The sequence below is a fragment of the Acipenser ruthenus genome, chromosome 4 (genome assembly GCF_902713425.1).
Source record: "Acipenser ruthenus chromosome 4, fAciRut3.2 maternal haplotype, whole genome shotgun sequence".
Lineage (NCBI taxonomy): Eukaryota > Metazoa > Chordata > Actinopteri > Acipenseriformes > Acipenseridae > Acipenser > Acipenser ruthenus.
Window position 1 is genome coordinate 3,788,874 of NC_081192.1, and position 22,707 is coordinate 3,811,580.

The following is a 22,707-nucleotide window of genomic DNA, read 5'->3' on the forward strand; positions in this document are numbered from 1 at the left end:
CTGATCAGATTCTATAGTGAGGCACCCACCTTCACCCCCATATAAAAAATGTGTTTCTATCAAAAAGCTTTTCATAATCATACAGTAGCCCCTCACTAAACCGGACATGTTTGTCCAACATGAGGAGGTGTCGGGTTTAAAAAAATACAATAAAATCGCACACACATACATTATTGTGCTCAGTGTATTTTAAATGTAGAAATCATTGCGCTGTATAAATCATTACATTATGTAAAAATATAAATCTGTACAGTAGTCCTATACAGTATATAGTACAGTAGTAAAATCAAATGAATACCTAGCGCACTTTCTTTTTACTTTAGCCTGTAGGCTACTGGTAACACAAAATACATCATGCGGCTACATTGCAGACAATGGTGTTGTGGCAAAGTGGCTGCTGAGTAGAAACAGGTGCAGAGGTGATGCAGTGCAGGAATAATCACACAAAGGAAAACTGTAATCCGGTTTGGAAAAGGGGTCTTTATTTTGTATAAATCCCGGTCTGGTGACCAAACAATAATCCTCCGGCAATACACACCAATGTGTAAAGCTCGGCAGGAAACGATAATAAAGGTTTACAAAAACCCAATAAATAATAACATGATATCCGCCCCACAGTAATACTAACACAATCACCAGTCCAGGTGCGTGCAGTAGTGCTTGAGGTGGGTGATAACAATAAACAGTGACTGTGGTGTTGTTGTTTCGGGTAGTGCTGGCCCAAGGCGACAGCTCCGGAGACGTGTTAGCCGTCTAGTGAATTTACAAAACAAAAGACAATTACTAACAGTGCTGCAAACAAACAAAACACGCACGAATTATTTTTCACAATACAATTCAATGGGGATCTCTACCGGTCCTTCCAGTTCCGTATCACTCTGAAACCAAGCGAAGGACACACCACGTGCACACTAATAGAATAGGTGTGTTTCCTATTCCTATACAGAAGGTCAGAATGAGCTGGAGGGGTTAGCGGCACATGTGTGCAGTCTATTGCTCCCAATGTTGGGGAAACCAGAAATGTAATAGAAGTTTGTTTTAAGGCTTGTATGTGCACCCTGCTTTGAGGGAAAAATAGGTATTTGGCTGTTCGCCTCAAAAATGCATTGAGCACAACTGGCAATGCACGAGAAAAAGCAGTCTGGGAAATCCCAGCAACAATTGAGACTCTTTAAAACGTGCTTTCAAAGATCGTGACAAATTGATGCAATGGTACTTGCTTTTACAAAGTTATCATGAGCAGCGACAGATGCTAGCAATCACAATAAGATCAATACTATGTGTCAGTCTAAACTAAATTGATGACAGGCCTATAATAGCTATGGAAACTCAAAGCATACCTTAAGTCTGTAAGGATTTGGTTTGTGGTCAAGTTTTCAAGCATTTAAGCTGCAGACCCTTCCAACTGTACTCTATGTACTACATATTCACAGATACAATCATAGCTTGACCTTTCCATTGCCCATAGAGAGAAACCAGGGTTCCACCGAGTTCTCAGTTACTTAATTGAACCAATTATTTTCTAATTAGTCAATACTAACTTTTTTCCAGGTCTGTAGCCATGGGTGATTTAAGCTACCCAGAAAACCTGCAGGACTGTGGCTCTCCTGGACCAGAGCTGGCCACCCCTGCTGTATACAGGAGGGTACTACTGTATAGAATGGTTTCATAGCACTGGTTCTGCAACTAAAGGCCTAACAAAAACAGAAACTGGAAAATACTATTTCTAATATCCTGTCAGAAATTAAAACAAAAATCGCTGCACTGCAAAATGTAATCAGGCTACTTCGAGATTCGAGTTTGTAAAGGTCCTGTCCCATGTTGATATTGAGATAGTGAAACTTCTTAACCATTTCATGCTTGATGTTGTATCCTCATATGAGGCTATCATGCGTTTGCGTACTTCCATATGTCATCATATAAAGTTTTTGCGTCCCCAAAGGAGGATACATGCATGAAAGTGGGTATGGTGGAAGCATCTGGGTCCTCAGCTCTTCAATTATTCAACACGTGCCATGTGATCAATAATGTTCAAAAACCACAGAATACATTTTAAATGTTTTACTTGGCAGTCAAAAATGACTCTGTATCACTGTGAGGTGACCATGAAGGGTGCTGTGGGGAACTGTGTTACAATGAAACACAGCACAGTAATCAACCACACAATACCGAGATAATGGTAGTAAATCAACAAGCCTGAGCTACTGAAAACACAGCACAGTAACAACACACACAATACCAGGATAATGGTAGTAAACAAACAAGCCTGAGCTATTGAAAACACAGCACAGCCCTCACTTACCCTTACCTCACTGACAAATACGATAATTCAGCAAGGCATTCGAGATGTGGCTAGCATTTCCCTGTGGGAACCCTAGCCTTTTTTTTGCTATGGTTGTAAATGTTTCTCATGTCCATTAGTAATCATGAGATAGTTCTATACAGACAATTAAACCACAGTCAGTATTGTCAATTCACCAAATCTAAACATACTGTATTAAGCCTTTTGAGGAAAAATTAAAGTTTGTAATTTAAAATGCAAGTTTTTCATTTAAAATCAATTCTGCCAAAACTGTTGAATTGATGAGGCCAATTACAGCCCATACCCAGCATTTAGGAATAGTTGCTTACTATGGGCGCCATTTGTCCAGAATTGTGTTATTGAGATACAAAGCATTAGAAACAAAGGCTTGCAGCAGGGACCTCTTGAGGGATAGCATCTTTCAAATCAGTTGCAAATGGGTTTTCACAATAGCAGAATTGTAAAGCAGTACAGTGACTTTGTGCAAATATTCAGTTTGTTAATTTGTGTGTTTGACAAAGAAAAAACAATGTTCATCATATTTCTAATGAAGTAAAAGCTAGAGGGCGAAACTCTTCATAATTTGCATGAGCCTGACTCAAACTCATAACTCACATGAGACTGATGCACAACTCATAATTCGCATGAGACTGATGCACAACTCATAACTCACATGAGACTGATGCACAACTCATAACTCACATGAGACTGATGCACAACTCATAACTCACATGAGACTGATGCACAACTCATAACTCACATGAGACTGACTCACAACTCATAACTCACATGAGACTGATGCACAACTCATAACTCGCATGAGACTGACTCACAACTCATAACTCACATGAGACTGATGCACAACTCATAACTCACATGAGACTGATGCACAACTCATAACTCACATGGGACTGATGCACAACTCATAATTCACATGAGACTGATGCACAACTCATAACTCACATGAGACTGACTCACAACTCATAACTCACATGAGACTGATGCACAACTCATAACTCGCATGAGACTGACTCACAACTCATAACTCACATGAGACTGATGCACAACTCATAACTCACATGGGACTGATGCACAACTCATAACTCACATGAGACTGATGCACAACTCATAACTCACATGAGACTGACTCACAACTCATAACTCACATGAGACTGATGCACAACTCATAACTCACATGAGACTGACTCACAACTCATAACTCACATGAGACTGATGCACAACTCATAACTCACATGAGACTGATGCACAACTCATAACTCACATGAGACTGATGCACAACTCATAACTCACATGGGACTGATGCACAACTCATAATTCACATGAGACTGACGCACAACTCATAACTCACATGAGACTGATGCACAACTCATAACTCACATGAGACTGACTCACAACTCATAACTCACATGAGACTGACGCACAACTCATAACTCACATGAGACTGACTCACAACTCATAACTCACATGAGACTGATGCACAACTCATAACTCACATGAGACTGACGCACAACTCATAACTCACATGAGACTGACTCACAACTCATAACTCACATGAGACTGACTCACAACTCATAACTCACATGAGACTGATGCACAACTCATAACTCACATGAGACTGACTCACAACTCATAACTCACATGAGACTGACTCACAACTCATAACTCACATGAGACTGACTCACAACTCATAACTCACATGGGAATGATGCACAACTCATAACTCACATGGGACTGATGCACAACTCATAACTCACATGAGACTGACTCACAACTCATAACTCACATGAGACTGATGCACAACTCATAACTCACAAGAGACTGATGCACAACTCATAACTCACATGAGACTGATGCACAACTCATAACTCACATGAGACTGATGCACAACTCATAACTCACATGAGACTGACTCACAACTCATAACTCACATGAGACTGATGCACAACTCATAACTCACATGAGACTGACTCACAACTCATAACTCACATGGGACTGATGCACAACTCATAACTCACAAGAGACTGATGCACAACTCATAACTCACATGAGACTGATGCACAACTCATAACTCACATGAGACTGATGCACAACTCATAACTCACATGAGACTGACTCACAACTCATAACTCACATGAGACTGATGCACAACTCATAATTCGCATGAGACTGATGCACAACTCATAACTCACATGAGACTGACTCACAACTCATAACTCACATGAGACTGATGCACAACTCATAACTCACATGAGACTGACTCACAACTCATAACTCACATGAGACTGATGCACAACTCATAACTCACATGAGACTGACTCACAACTCATAACTCACATGAGACTGATGCACAACTCATAACTCACATGAGACTGACTCACAACTCATAACTCACATGGGACTGATGCACAACTCATAACTCACAAGAGACTGATGCACAACTCATAACTCACATGAGACTGATGCACAACTCATAACTCACATGAGACTGATGCACAACTCATAACTCACATGAGACTGACTCACAACTCATAACTCACATGAGACTGATGCACAACTCATAATTCGCATGAGACTGATGCACAACTCATAACTCACATGAGACTGACTCACAACTCATAACTCACATGAGACTGATGCACAACTCATAACTCACATGAGACTGACTCACAACTCATAACTCACATGAGACTGACTCACAACTCATAACTCGCATGAGACTGATGCACAACTCATAACTCACAAGAGAATGACTCACAACTCATAACTCACATGAGACTGACTCACAACTCATAACTCACATGAGACTGACTCACAACTCATAACTCACATGAGACTGACTCACAACTCATAACTCACATGAAACTGACTCAACCTCATAACTCACAAATGACTGACTCACAACTCATAACTCACATGAGACTGATGCACAACTCATAACTCACATGAGACTGATGCACAACTCATAATTCACATGAGACTGACTCACAACTCATAACTCACATGAAACTGACTCAACCTCATAACTCACAAATGACTGATTCACAACTCATAACTCACATGAGACTGACTCACAACTCATAACTCACATGAGACTGATGCACAACTCATAACTCACGAGACTGATGCACAACTCATAACTCACATGAGACTGATGCACAACTCATAACTCACATGAGACTGATGCACAACTCATAATTCACATAAGACTGATGCACAACTCATAACTCACATGAGACTGATGCACAACTCATAACTCACATGAGACTGATGCACAACTCATAATTCACATGGGACTGATGCACAACTCATAACTCACATGAGACTGATGCACAACTCATAACTCACATGAGACTGACTCACAACTCATAATTCACATGAGACTGACTCACAACTCATAATTCGCATGAGACTGATGCACAACTCATAACTCACATGAGACTGATGCACAACTCATAACTCACATGAGACTGACTCACAACTCATAACTCACATGAGACTGATGCACAACTCATAACTCACATGAGACTGATGCACAACTCATAACTCACATGAGACTGATGCACAACTCATAACTCACATGAGACTGATGCACAACTCATAACTCACATGAGACTGACTCACAACTCATAACTCACATGAGACTGATGCACAACTCATAACTCACATGGGACTGATGCACAACTCATAATTCACATGAGACTGACTCACAACTCATAACTCACATGAGACTGATGCACAACTCATAACTCACATGAGACTGATGCACAACTCATAATTCACATAAGACTGACTCACAACTCATAATTCGCATGAGACTGATGCACAACTCATAACTCACATGAGACTGATGCACAACTCATAATTCACATGAGACTGACTCACAACTCATAATTCGCATGAGACTGATGCACAACTCATAACTCACATGAGACTGATGCACAACTCATAATTCACATGAGACTGACTCACAACTCATAACTCACATGAAACTGACTCAACCTCATAACTCACAAATGACTGACTCACAACTCATAACTCACATGAGACTGACTCACAACTCATAACTCACATGAGACTGATGCACAACTCATAACTCACATGAGACTGATGCACAACTCATAACTCACATGGGACTGATGCACAACTCATAACTCACAAGAGACTGATGCACAACTCATAACTCACATGAGACTGATGCACAACTCATAACTCACAAGAGACTGATGCACAACTCATAACTCACATGAGACTGATGCACAACTCATAACTCACATGAGACTGATGCACAACTCATAACTCACATGAGACTGACTCACAACTCATAACTCACATGAGACTGATGCACAACTCATAACTCACATGAGACTGACTCACAACTCATAACTCACATGGGACTGATGCACAACTCATAACTCACAAGAGACTGATGCACAACTCATAACTCACATGAGACTGATGCACAACTCATAACTCACAAGAGACTGATGCACAACTCATAACTCACATGAGACTGATGCACAACTCATAACTCACATGAGACTGACTCACAACTCATAACTCACATGAGACTGATGCACAACTCATAATTCGCATGAGACTGATGCACAACTCATAACTCACATGAGACTGACTCACAACTCATAACTCACATGAGACTGATGCACAACTCATAACTCACATGAGACTGACTCACAACTCATAACTCACATGAGACTGACTCACAACTCATAACTCGCATGAGACTGATGCACAACTCATAACTCACAAGAGACTGACTCACAACTCATAACTCACAAGAGACTGATGCACAACTCATAACTCACATGAGACTGACTCACAACTCATAACTCACATGAGACTGACTCACAACTCATAACTCACATGAAACTGACTCAACCTCATAACTCACAAATGACTGACTCACAACTCATAACTCACATGAGACTGATGCACAACTCATAACTCACATGAGACTGATGCACAACTCATAACTCACATGAGACTGATGCACAACTCATAACTCACATGAGACTGACTCACAACTCATAACTCACATGAAACTGACTCAACCTCATAACTCACAAATGACTGACTCACAACTCATAACTCACATGAGACTGATGCACAACTCATAACTCACATGAGACTGATGCACAACTCATAATTCACATGAGACTGACTCACAACTCATAACTCACATGAAACTGACTCAACCTCATAACTCACAAATGACTGACTCACAACTCATAACTCACATGAGACTGACTCACAACTCATAACTCACATGAGACTGATGCACAACTCATAACTCACATGAGACTGATGCACAACTCATAACTCACATGGGACTGATGCACAACTCATAACTCACAAGAGACTGATGCACAACTCATAACTCACATGAGACTGATGCACAACTCATAACTCACAAGAGACTGATGCACAACTCATAACTCACATGAGACTGATGCACAACTCATAACTCACATGAGATTGATGCACAACTCATAACTCACATGAGACTGATGCACAACTCATAACTCACATGAGACTGATGCACAACTCATAACTCACATGAGACTGACTCACAACTCATAACTCACATGGGACTGATGCACAACTCATAACTCACAAGAGACTGATGCACAACTCATAACTCACATGAGACTGATGCACAACTCATAACTCACAAGAGACTGATGCACAACTCATAACTCACATGAGACTGATGCACAACTCATAACTCACATGAGACTGACTCACAACTCATAACTCACATGAGACTGATGCACAACTCATAATTCGCATGAGACTGATGCACAACTCATAACTCACATGAGACTGACTCACAACTCATAACTCACATGAGACTGACTCACAACTCATAACTCACATGAGACTGACTCACAACTCATAACTCACATGAGACTGATGCACAACTCATAACTCACATGAGACTGACTCACAACTCATAACTCACATGAGACTGACTCACAACTCATAACTCGCATGAGACTGATGCACAACTCATAACTCACAAGAGACTGACTCACAACTCATAACTCACAAGAGACTGATGCACAACTCATAACTCACATGAGACTGACTCACAACTCATAACTCACATGAGACTGACTCACAACTCATAACTCACATGAAACTGACTCAACCTCATAACTCACAAATGACTGACTCACAACTCATAACTCACATGAGACTGATGCACAACTCATAACTCACATGAGACTGATGCACAACTCATAACTCACATGAGACTGACTCACAACTCATAACTCACATGAAACTGACTCAACCTCATAACTCACAAATGACTGACTCACAACTCATAACTCACATGAGACTGATGCACAACTCATAACTCACATGAGACTGATGCACAACTCATAATTCACATGAGACTGACTCACAACTCATAACTCACATGAAACTGACTCAACCTCATAACTCACAAATGACTGACTCACAACTCATAACTCACATGAGACTGACTCACAACTCATAACTCACATGAGACTGATGCACAACTCATAACTCACATGAGACTGATGCACAACTCATAACTCACATGGGACTGATGCACAACTCATAACTCACAAGAGACTGATGCACAACTCATAACTCACATGAGACTGATGCACAACTCATAACTCACAAGAGACTGATGCACAACTCATAACTCACATGAGACTGATGCACAACTCATAACTCACATGAGATTGATGCACAACTCATAACTCACATGAGACTGATGCACAACTCATAACTCACATGAGACTGATGCACAACTCATAACTCACATGAGACTGACTCACAACTCATAACTCACATGGGACTGATGCACAACTCATAACTCACAAGAGACTGATGCACAACTCATAACTCACATGAGACTGATGCACAACTCATAACTCACAAGAGACTGATGCACAACTCATAACTCACATGAGACTGATGCACAACTCATAACTCACATGAGACTGACTCACAACTCATAACTCACATGAGACTGATGCACAACTCATAATTCGCATGAGACTGATGCACAACTCATAACTCACATGAGACTGACTCACAACTCATAACTCACATGAGACTGACTCACAACTCATAACTCACATGAGACTGACTCACAACTCATAACTCACATGAGACTGATGCACAACTCATAACTCACATGAGACTGACTCACAACTCATAACTCACATGAGACTGACTCACAACTCATAACTCGCATGAGACTGATGCACAACTCATAACTCACAAGAGACTGACTCACAACTCATAACTCACAAGAGACTGATGCACAACTCATAACTCACATGAGACTGACTCACAACTCATAACTCACATGAGACTGACTCACAACTCATAACTCACATGAAACTGACTCAACCTCATAACTCACAAATGACTGACTCACAACTCATAACTCACATGAGACTGATGCACAACTCATAACTCACATGAGACTGATGCACAACTCATAACTCACATGAGACTGATGCACAACTCATAACTCACATGAGACTGACTCACAACTCATAACTCACATGAAACTGACTCAACCTCATAACTCACAAATGACTGACTCACAACTCATAACTCACATGAGACTGATGCACAACTCATAACTCACATGAGACTGATGCACAACTCATAATTCACATGAGACTGACTCACAACTCATAACTCACATGAAACTGACTCAACCTCATAACTCACAAATGACTGACTCACAACTCATAACTCACATGAGACTGACTCACAACTCATAACTCACATGAGACTGATGCACAACTCATAACTCACATGAGACTGATGCACAACTCATAACTCACATGAGACTGATGCACAACTCATAACTCACAAGAGACTGATGCACAACTCATAATTCACATAAGACTGATGCACAACTCATAACTCACATGAGACTGACTCACAACTCATAACTCACATGAGACTGATGCACAACTCATAACTCACATGAGACTGATGCACAACTCATAATTCACATGGGACTGATGCACAACTCATAACTCACATGAGACTGATGCACAACTCATAACTCACATGAGACTGATGCACAACTCATAACTCACATGAGACTGACTCACAACTCATAACTCACATGAGACTGATGCACAACTCATAACTCACATGAGACTGACTCACAACTCATAATTCACATGAGACTGACTCACAACTCATAATTCGCATGAGACTGATGCACAACTCATAACTCACATGAGACTGATGCACAACTCATAACTCACATGAGACTGACTCACAACTCATAACTCATATGAGACTGATGCACAACTCATAACTCACATGAGACTGATGCACAACTCATAATTCACATGAGACTGACTCACAACTCATAACTCACATGAAACTGACTCAACCTCATAACTCACAAATGACTGACTCACAACTCATAACTCACATGAGACTGACTCACAACTCATAACTCACATGAGACTGATGCACAACTCATAACTCACATGAGACTGATGCACAACTCATAATTCACATGAGACTGACTCACAACTCATAACTCACATGAAACTGACTCAACCTCATAACTCACAAATGACTGACTCACAACTCATAACTCACATGAGACTGACTCACAACTCATAACTCACATGAGACTGATGCACAACTCATAACTCACATGAGACTGATGCACAACTCATAACTCACATGAGACTGATGCACAACTCATAACTCGCATGAGACTGATGCACAACTCATAACTCACATGAGACTGACTCACAACTCATAACTCACATGAAACTGACTCACTAATCATAACTCACATGAGACTGATGCACAACTCATAACTCACATGAGACTGACTCACAACTCATAACTCACATGGGACTGATGCACAACTCATAACTCACATGAGACTGACTCACAACTCATAACTCACATGAGACTGATGCACGACTCATAACTCACATGAGACTGATGCACACCTCATAACTCACATGAGACTGACTCACAACTCATAACTCACATGAGACTGACTCAACCTCATAACTCACATGAGACTGATGCACAACTCATAACTCACATGAGACTGACTCACAACTCATAACTCACATGAGACTGACTCATAACTCATTTGACTTGTAGTGTTATTCTACTTCTACATCTTTAAATATGTTACTGAAAGTATATACAGTACTGGAAATGCCCATCTGTTTGCCTCATTTGGCTCTACCCCAATAAGACAGCAGCTTGCTACATTGACATGCCACTGAAGGCTGAGTAGTGGCTCTGTTTGCTCCACTGCTCAAGCCTGTCCTGCAATGGGCCTGAAGCTCAGCGTCAGAATGCAGGTATTTTTAAACCAAGCCTATCCTGCGATGGGACTGATGAATGATGCCATCTGAAAGTAGCATTGTCAGCTGACCCAATAATTCACATTGCTACACTGGTGCAATTCTAGTTTTAGTTTATTCACTTTGTGCCCACAGGGCCAGTACAGTTGAATCTCAGTAGTGCAAGCACTAATACACTGAGGGCAGGATTTTCAAAAACCACTGTTATTGTATCAAAGCAGTAGCAAGTGATTTTCAAACTAAATGTGTTAATTAAATCAATCCGTTAATGCTTTGAAACTGAGTCGATGAGGTTGTTAATGAACACATTTCTCGTTCAAAAGCTTAATTGTCGCAGATCACCTACATCACTTCCTGTCTCAACGACTAGATAAGGAGCACTCGTTAATCAAAATGCATGTTAACGAGATCAAGAAAAATGAATGGAAGCAGAATTCACTGTCATGGAAACTACCACCAGCGAGCAGCAGCCAAATGAAAATAAAAATGTTGTGTATAATTTGTAAACTTCATTTAAAATTGTGCATTTTGTCATGCAGAATGTACGTTTATTTAGATAACTTCACATTAAAATGCTGATTTACGATTATCTGGCGTGTGGGTAAAAATTGGACCAAACGGATAAAAAAAAAAATAGTAATAATAAATTAAACCCTGTTAATCATTTATCCTTTCTTGGGGGGATACTTTGCCACATCTTACTATATACATCTATATATACCGTAAGCCATCTATGTTGCATTGATAATTTCTTATAACATTACACTGGGTGCAAATAACGGTATATCATTTCAGCAATACAACAAACATTCCGTAAGGTTACAAATGGTTACAATAAGTGAATAAATCCCATTCATAACCGCAAATATAGAAGAGGCTAAAATATTTTCATGACTACAAATATTGAACTATCGAGGTAGTCTGTAAGAAATTAACCCTAGTCCTGTACACTCTCTCTCTTTATCGTGGCATCACAGACGCGGTCTGATATAGTGAAGGTTTTATATTGTTTCATTAATTAAAACCCTCCTTTTCCAAGTGCAAATTAACTCCTGATAAATTATGACCCCACTAAAAATAATTGCAGTTTACCACTTATTTGCTCATGAAATGTGAATGACATTGGGTAATGGCTACAGTCACCATGACAGCTGTCACCTCTTTGAGAAAATATGCATATTTTTTACTATACAATCACCTTCCTACAATGATTTGCAATATAATGTAATATCAAATCATTCGGCCATTTGTCCTTGTTGGTATGTAAGGCATTGGACACTGCAAACCTATGTGTCATGTGACAAACCTCTACTGCAGGACTTGCCCTGTGGTTTTGAATGAACAAATGATAATTGTCCTTGCCAGCAGTCTAACAGTACTGCAAACTGTTCAAAGATCAAATCAGAAAGGGGGGGGGGGGATTGTTTGAATAAATTTGTTTCTTCAAGCAGAATAAAGTCAACTTGCCAGTTTTTTGCTAATGGATACAATTTCCTCCCATCAACTTGTTGGGACTGCTTGTTCTTGTTTTTTTTGTTGCTGCCTACAGCGTTGTGTTTATCCGGATCAATAAGGTCAACATTTAACTGTTCTACTTCATCAGATCTAGATATTAGGGTTAATGCCTGATGAAAAATCAGCAGTTCTGCTAATTGATTTCACACATACGGCATTGCAATATTGCAGGGGGTGCCATGGTGCTGTATATTACTGCAGTTTTCATTGCATGCCCAAGCTGAGGTTTATCACAACTGAATGAGTAAGCAAGCCTGTCTCTGCAGGAGTCAATGGGGCAGGCAGAAGTTTGAAGCCATGCATTCAGATGCCCAGTTTCATTCCATATGTTCTCAATTGGATCTGGGGGTTGTGCTGCCCATTCATGTCTCATGGTCCTCAAACAAAGAAAAAATAACTTACTGCTGGTGATAGTTTAAGTGTGGCTACAAAGATAATATTGTGTGGCTACAAAGGTAATACTCTGACTTGAGACACTGAAACTAACTGCTACTATAAATAGATATTACGGTGTTAACCATACCATGAAAGAGCCTGTGATTCTACCTTGATTCATAACTTAACACTAGCCCAGCATTATTATTATTATTATTATTATTATTATTATTATTATTATTATTATTATTATTATTATTAATATTATTATTATTATTATTATTATTATTATTATTATTATTAATTAGTCATTTAGCAGACGCTTTTATCCAAAGCGACTTACAGAGACTAGGGGATGAACTATCACAACTGCGGCTGCAGAGTAACTACAATAGGACCTCAATTTTACATCTCACGACAGACTGGTGAGCCAGACAAAGTGGTGCCCAAATTTTGGCTTTAAGAGAAACTTGGTATGAACAAACAGCTATCTTATCCAATGTATTTTTCTTCTTGTATTTTTTTCAGTCATCATATCCTATTTTTTTAAACTCAGAAGTTCAAAGCACCCCTCTTGCCTCTTAAAGATGTGCATTGAAGAGTTCTTTAACATGCACATTGAAGAGCTCTTTAACATGCTCATTGAAGAGCTCTTTAACATGCGCATTGAAGAGCTCTTTAACATGCGCATTGAAGAGCTCTTTAACATGTGCATTGAAGAGCTCTTTAACATGCGCATTGAAGAGCTCTTTAACATGCGCATTGAAGAGCTCTTTAACATGTGCATTGAAGAGCTCTTTAACATGCACATTGAAGAGCTCTTTAACATGTGCACCGAAGAGCTCTTTAACATGCACATTGAAGAGCTCTTTAACATGTGCATTGAAGAGCTCTTTAACATGTGCATTGAAGAGCTCTTTAACATGCACATTGAAGAGCTCTTTAACATGTGCATTGAAGAGCTCTTTAACATGTGCATTGAAGAGCTCTTTAACATGTGCATTGAAGAGCTCTTTAACATGCACATTGAAGAGCTCTTTAACATGCACATTGAAGAGCTCTTTAACATGTGCATTGAAGAGCTCTTTAACATGCTCATTGAAGAGCTCTTTAACATGTGCATTGAAGAGCTCTTTAACATGCACATTGAAGAGCTCTTTAACATGCTCATTGAAGAGCTCTTTAACATGCGCATTGAAGAGCTCTTTAACATGCGCATTGAAGAGCTCTTTAACATGCGCATTGAAGAGCTCTTTAACATGTGCATTGAAGAGCTCTTTAACATGCGCATTGAAGAGCTCTTTAACATGCTCATTGAAGAGTTCTTTAACATGTGCATTGAAGAGCTCTTTAACATGTGCATTGAAGAGCTCTTTAACATGCACATTGAAGAGCTCTTTAACATGCTCATTGAAGAGCTCTTTAACATGCACATTGAAGAGCTCTTTAACATGCTCATTGAAGAGTTCTTTAACATGTGCATTGAAGAGCTCTTTAACATGCGCATTGAAGAGCTCTTTAACATGCGCATTGAAGAGCTCTTTAACATGCGCATTGAAGAGCTCTTTAACATGCTCATTGAAGAGTTCTTTAACATGTGCATTGAAGAGCTCTTTAACATGCGCATTGAAGAGCTCTTTAACATGCGCATTGAAGAGCTCTTTAACATGCTCATTGAAGAGCTCTTTAACATGCTCATTGAAGAGCTCTTTAACATGCACATTGAAGAGCTCTTTAACATGCTCATTGAAGAGCTCTTTAACATGTGCATTGAAGAGCTCTTTAACATGCACATTGAAGAGCTCTTTAACATGCGCATTGAAGAGCTCTTTAACATGTGCATTGAAGAGCTCTTTAACATGCGCATTGAAGAGCTCTTTAACATGCTCATTGAAGAGTTCTTTAACATGTGCATTGAAGAGCTCTTTAACATGCGCATTGAAGAGCTCTTTAACATGCGCATTGAAGAGCTCTTTAACATGCTCATTGAAGAGCTCTTTAACATGCACATTGAAGAGCTCTTTAACATGCTCATTGAAGAGCTCTTTAACATGTGCATTGAAGAGCTCTTTAACATGCGCATTGAAGAGCTCTTTAACATGCACATTGAAGAGCTCTTTAACATGTGCATTGAAGAGCTCTTTAACATGCACATTGAAGAGCTCTTTAACATGCTCATTGAAGAGTTCTTTAACATGTGCATTGAAGAGCTCTTTAACATGCGCATTGAAGAGCTCTTTAACATGCTCATTGAAGAGTTCTTTAACATGTGCATTGAAGAGCTCTTTAACATGCGCATTGAAGAGCTCTTTAACATGCGCATTGAAGAGCTCTTTAACATGCTCATTGAAGAGCTCTTTAACATGCTCATTGAAGAGCTCTTTAACATGCACATTGAAGAGCTCTTTAACATGCTCATTGAAGAGCTCTTTAACATGTGCATTGAAGAGCTCTTTAACATGCGCATTGAAGAGCTCTTTAACATGTGCATTGAAGAGCTCTTTAACATGTGCATTGAAGAGCTCTTTAACATGCACATTGAAGAGCTCTTTAACATGTGCACCGAAGAGCTCTTTAACATGCACATTGAAGAGCTCTTTAACATGTGCATTGAAGAGCTCTTTAACATGCACATTGAAGAGCTCTTTAACATGCACATTGAAGAGCTCTTTAACATGTGCATTGAAGAGCTCTTTAACATGCTCATTGAAGAGCTCTTTAACATGCTCATTGAAGAGCTCTTTAACATGCACATTGAAGAGCTCTTTAACATGTGCATTGAAGAGCTCTTTAACATGCTCATTGAAGAGCTCTTTAACATGCTCATTGAAGAGCTCTTTAACATGCACATTGAAGAGCTCTTTAACATGCTCATTGAAGAGCTCTTTAACATGCTCATTGAAGAGTTCTTTAACATGCACATTGAAGAGCTCTTTAACATGCTCATTGAAGAGCTCTTTAACATGCTCATTGAAGAGCTCTTTAACATGCACATTGAAGAGCTCTTTAACATGTGCATTGAAGAGCTCTTTAACATGCTCATTGAAGAGCTCTTTAACATGCTCATTGAAGAGCTCTTTAACATGCTCATTGAAGAGTTCTTTAACATTACGCTGCTCAGCTCTAGTTGTATCACTAGCTGGTAAAGCAGCACGCTTTGCCTGTCAAGTGTAGAGTCCCGGCTTAATAAACCGCTGCATTCGAAAAACCTGAAATACCTGTGAACCTGCCTTCATTTCCCACGCAATACTACAGTATCTTCCAAATACAACTGTATTTTGTATTGAAAACACAGTGTTTCCAAAGTCATTTGTATTTTGCATTTGGATAAATGTTTCAGAGTATTTTATATTTTGTATTGAAAATACATTTACCTAAGTATTTTGCCCAGTGCTGGCAATGGAACGTGAAACAAGCAATGTGATTGGTCGAGCAAGGTTCCAGCTTTCTTTTATATTGGATGGATATGGACAGTTGGAGCTTTGTCACATATTGTAAATCACTGCGCTGCCTCACAGAATTGAAAGTATCGGACGTTAGCCATCTTGCTTTTACAGTTACAGATATATAGCTGTAACTATGAAACTGAGTGACCAATTACCTGCAAAATATCCCAAAGTAGTAAGTAGACATGCCGATTTGGATGAAGAACAATTAAATGAACTGGAAGATAGCAAAAAAAAAAAAAAATAACAAAAAAAAAAAAAAATTGCTGTCTTTATACTCAGTCACCCCGACTTTGTCACTTAACACAAAAAGACACTTGTGCATATTATCCACCCCTCTCTGACACCGACCTTGAAAAATGACTGAAATCTGACACGTCGTTGTATTTATTTTTATTCTTCCCGTCTGTTCTGCTCAAACAGTGTGTCTGCAGTATATCAGTGACAGGGAAAAAAAATACCTCAGTGCCGTCTCAACTCTGTATCTTTTCAGTGGCAATGTCCACAATATCAAAAATACAGATGTACTTTCTTTTGCATGTTCCAATAAAATTACTTTGCTCAGCTTAACTTAGTGTGTAGTTCAAAGGGGACTACTTTATTGGCGTAAGTATATTTAATAAAAAAAGTTTGACCTGGATTATAAATGCAATAAGGCCCTTCAGGGCATCAGTACACGCTGAATATACAAACTTCTCAAGGGTTGTCTCGTGAAGCACAACACCCAAGGCGTCCATATATTCGACGTATACAGACGGCCTGTTGGGCCTTATTGCATACATATACACTGCTGTGCAAAAGTCTTAGACATGTTGCATTTTTCTACTCTGATGGATTATGACCATCAACAATTTACTCAAAGCATCCACTAGTGTTTCCTACTATTATAACAACCGTGACTTGCATAAAGAAGGAAAAACATTGAGTGAAATAGCTCACATCACTCGATTTTCAAGGTGTGCTATCCAAAGCATAATCAACAAGCACAGAGAAACATCATCTGTAATTGACAAACCCAGGACTGGAAGACCCAAAAAGCTGTCTAACAAGGATGAACAATACTTAAAGATAATATCCTTAAGGAATAGAAAGAAAACAAGCGTTGAGTTGACAACAGAACTGGCAGAAGGCACAGATGTTGTTGTCCATCCATCAACAGTCCAAGGCACCTTTGACCATTGTTCCAAAGTCCAATTTCTGTGTTCTTGTGCATATTTTAGCCTTTTAGTCTTGTTCCCCTTTTCTTAACAGAGGTATTCTTACTGCAACACATCCTTTAAGTCCTGATTTCAAGAGTGACCTTCGTACTGTTAATTTGATCTAATGATTTGATCTAATCTAATGAAGTAGATTAACTAAGAAAAAGCATACACACTCCAAAATGCATAAGGTGCAAAGTACAAACTTAAATCAGTATGAAAAAAACATTACTCACACACTTATGGAACAGTGACCTATTTTGTTTTGGGTTAAACAAAAATATTTGTGGAGCGCAAGTAAGTGTACTAGTGCTTCTTCCTTTGAATGAAATATTTCCTTGGCAGTGTTTGCAAATTCAGTTTTCTCCTACTTGGTAAAGAAATTCCACACAATGCTTTGCTTGGATGCCATGTTAAAGACTGAAATATTTACATTTATTTATCGGTTTGGAGTTGGACTATTGTGTTTGCCATAGAGAGACCGGTGAACTGACAATAAAGACCCTGGTTCCGGATTTTCTACACATATCCGACCCTATAAAATTGTGACTTCAGTGGTGGTTAAATGCATGTGACTCATATCTGACTATTTCATGTTGGCCCGTTCCAACCCTTGTCCATTTCTCAGGAATCACTAAAAAGATACAATGTGAAATACATTGCTGAAAGGACTGTGTTTCAAAATTAATAGGCATCCATTTAGATGTACTGTAGCTGGTAACAGTACTATATTTTCAACAGAAGTATTTTAATTCAGAACAATATGATTCTAAAAATATCACTTACGAAAAGAGACGACTGTAGACACGTGGACTGTACAGTACATCCTTTTAAATCCGGTACGTATTAATTTGTAGCAGTGTGTAAAATTTCACATTACAACCCAATAGCAAAATTAAATCAAAATGTTACCCATGCACATAATTGTGTAAAACGTAAAAGGCAATGCAGTTTATCAAAAGTTTATCAAAAGATTCAGAAAAAAACAATGCATTATCCATTATTGAAACAGTATTCAGAATTGCATGTGCTACTCAATAAGGCTCAAACTGTTTAATGATGAACTGTTTCACATTTTCTTAGCTGGAATCGCTCTTCTCGTTTGTTTATTTGTTGCTGCATTTTCGTCAGGTTAAACTTGCTGAAGCTCTGTGTAACCAACAGAGTATCCCGCAGCCCTGGAGCATGGCGCGGACACACTGTCCTGACACACAGCCATGTGCATGAAAAAAAAAACTTGGGCTGTGGCCGATAATCAAATAAATTTTAACATTGAAGAGATGGGTTTTGTATCAGAAAACCGGTGACAGAGTCGGAAATCTCGTGTGACAGGTAAGTGCATTCATTTATTACATATATATATAATTGGTATTTATTTTATTCTAAATACAAGGACGGTAAAACGTGACTGTGTATCTGGGTATCATATATCCAAGTGTTGACATTATATATATATTGCAACGTGCACGGGGGCTCATATACCAAAATACAAGCTGAGAGTCCTTGTTTAACCTCGTCCATAGTATGGAAGTGCACACCCTCGTTAGCCCTGCTCTGAGGGGCAATCACCAGTCTGGATGCGGATTGATGGGTTCCCATAGGGCTCTATGGGAAGTGATTAGCAGAGACACATGACTGCTGCTGGTGATTGGTCAGAAAGACTCGGGGAGGGGGGGGGGGGGCAGGATTTAGCTGGTGTGGTAGGACTGGGGGGCGGCCATGTTAGGTGTGGCGAGTAGGGACAGACTGTAAAGGAGCCCCATGTGTATTAGAGATATAAAGATTATTTACGGTGTGGTTGTGGCCAACAGCAACCCTGCAATTGTTGTTACAGCACATAGCTGTTTGTTAATGTTTAGTACATTTCGTGCTTTTGTCAGTGCCAATAAACTTGGTGTTCAACCCTGTTTAGCCTCCTTGTCACTGTGATTTCCGAGCACATTACAATATACTGTATATACAAGGCTAACTTCACTATAACAAACCCTTCTTATAACGAACACCCGTTTTTAACGATCCCAACAGCAAGCCCTGTTAGAACGATCACGTACAGAATCGACCCGGATACAGTGATCTCAGTGCTGACTGACACTGAACTTTCTCCAGTGTCAAGTGTGTTATTCTCTCAGTGAAAACAAAGGCCATGGTTGACTAATTCAAAGATAACGCTAATTCAAAGATTACCTATTGTAGTACGAAACATGCATGACAAATGCAATCGTTGCCTGTCCGTCATCTTCACACAAATTGCAACAGGGCAACGGGCGTGAGAAGCAATCTACGCTGGATAGTTTTTTCAAGAGAAAGAACATGTAATTACTGTATTCAGCATGTAAGTGTACATTCTTTCCTTTTAAAATTTCTGTACTGTTTTCTTTTAAACATACCTGTAGCAGGGTGATTGCCTTGTACAGGGGGAAATTAGTGTTGGTGTAATTTATATGTGGAAACAAGTTTGTTTTGTGTGCTTTTTGATGTTGTTATGTTTGATCAAATGATTGTTTACAGACGGGCGCTTGATTGTGACTTGCTGCCTGCCTGTCTTCTCTATGTGTGCTCTGTGCGTTTCCATCGTTGGTGGCGTCACATGACCAATTTGTTTACTTTCTGTTTTGTGTTTAATAAATCCTGCGCGCCTGTGCCGGAGTTTCAACTCCAACTCCCATGTCTCTCTGTCTTTCAATGCGGTTACCCACACATTTGATTCTGCATTTTAAAATTACTGTGGAGCAGACAGCTTTAGGCAAAACTATCATTTTAACAGCAACCCAACTACACAACCATCACTTCAACGAAATGTTTCATTCAGTTACACTGCTTTGTATTGAGGCCAAACCCGAAGCTCCAACATTACCGAGTCTAAGTACGTTACCAAGGAGACAGAGCTGTCAGCAAACTCATTCTACTTTACATGGTCCCTAAGCGGGCAGATTTTCAAGCTCTAGCAAAGACGTAGAGCAGTTTAGAGATGCAACGTCCGCACTGTGTAATTTATAATCATTAGTAATAATCTTTGCAATAACAATGTTTTAATTGCAGCAGGAATGGCTGTTGACTGACAAATTATAATCAATGTGCCGTACAGAGTACGACTGGTTGAAAACATCCCACGAACGTCCATTTCAATTGAAACAAACATAAAACAACGGGCTGTTTATTTTGTAATAACGTTAACAATTCGCACCTCAGCGTTCTAATACTTGACCATGATGACAGAATGGAATTACAAAGTAAATTATTCCTCAGCTCTTGCATGTTGTCCATTCCCGCAGGTCGTGTTCTTTCTTCTATTCTACTAGACTGAGCCTCTAAGAATCTTTCTCAGATAAGAAACAGCCACATACACAATTTAATACGCAACCAATGCATTACATAAGCGCTGAAGTGATATGATACTGAATTAATTTAACTGACGTGCATATGATCAGCAATATCGCGCGAGTCGCATGCACCTTACCTCAGGTAATGCATGACACATTTCCAAGGCACAAATATTGCATTGCATTGGAAACAAATGATGATCAATCGCAACGATCAATAATATTATTCTAAAGCAGAACAATGCATTTTTAATGTAAAACACTTCTTAGTAAATACACCACACACGTTCATTTGCAAGCAGTGCCAATACACCCTAGTCTCTGTAAGTTGCCTTGGACAAAGGTGTCTGCTAAATAATAATAATAATAATAATAATAATAATAATAATAATAATAATAATAATAATAATAATAATATCTTGCAAAAGCCGCATTTTATTAGCTAAACGTGCAGTACAGTAATACCTGCTAACAAGACCGACACATCAATTTAATAAAATAAAAGCCATGCCTTCTCTCTATCCAGCCTTCAGCCCCTCGAGATCCACTCAGATTCCCATGGACGTCTGTATCTGATCCACTTGTGAAAATTGCGTGCTGTTTGATTTCAGAGAGAGCGCCTACATATGTGTCCGGGGTTTGAGATGTTTAAATAGCCACTCCTATCTAGGAGGCAGGGTTTGGGAGATGTCCTGAATTGCAGAATCTCTCTCTCTCTCTCTCTCTCTCTCTCTCTCTCTCTCTCTCTCTCTCTCTCTCTCTCTCTCTCTCTCCAATCCCTCCCACCCGGCTTTGAAACAAACCCCAGCAATGAATTATTAACCAGTGCTATATAAAATACTGATCCAATCAAACTCGCACAATGGGAATTGTGAGATATTAAAACCAACTACATGGTTGTCCTATCGGGAGGCATGATTCATAGCTACACGACAAACACCAACGGTAATCAGAGCCCTTGTTTGTTGTCAGGGCAGGGTCCCTTTAGCCATGCAGTGGATGTACAGTAACCCTATAAGTGCCGAATGAAGGAATTGCAACTTTCATAAGCTAGAGAAGTGAACTAAGCTGCTTGATGAGATTCTGGGATCAATAATCTACTAAAAACCAAACCAGCAAGATGGGCCTAATGGCCTCCTCTCGTTTGTAAACTTC

At 39.4% G+C, this 22,707-nt stretch overlaps 1 protein-coding gene across 4 annotated transcripts in view; it reads right to left on the reverse strand.

The window, feature by feature from the left end:
* The window catches only part of plecb (plectin b), a 242,075-nt gene extending 219,863 nt beyond the window's left edge, over window positions 1-22,212 (reverse strand). For all 4 annotated transcript variants that reach the window (XM_059021366.1, XM_059021364.1, XM_059021394.1 and 1 more), the window contains exon 1: window positions 22,064-22,212. The gene's annotated coding sequence lies outside the window, so the exon portion shown is untranslated. The remainder of the gene's footprint in view (window positions 1-22,063) is intronic.
* Window positions 22,213-22,707: the final 495 nt, after the last annotated feature.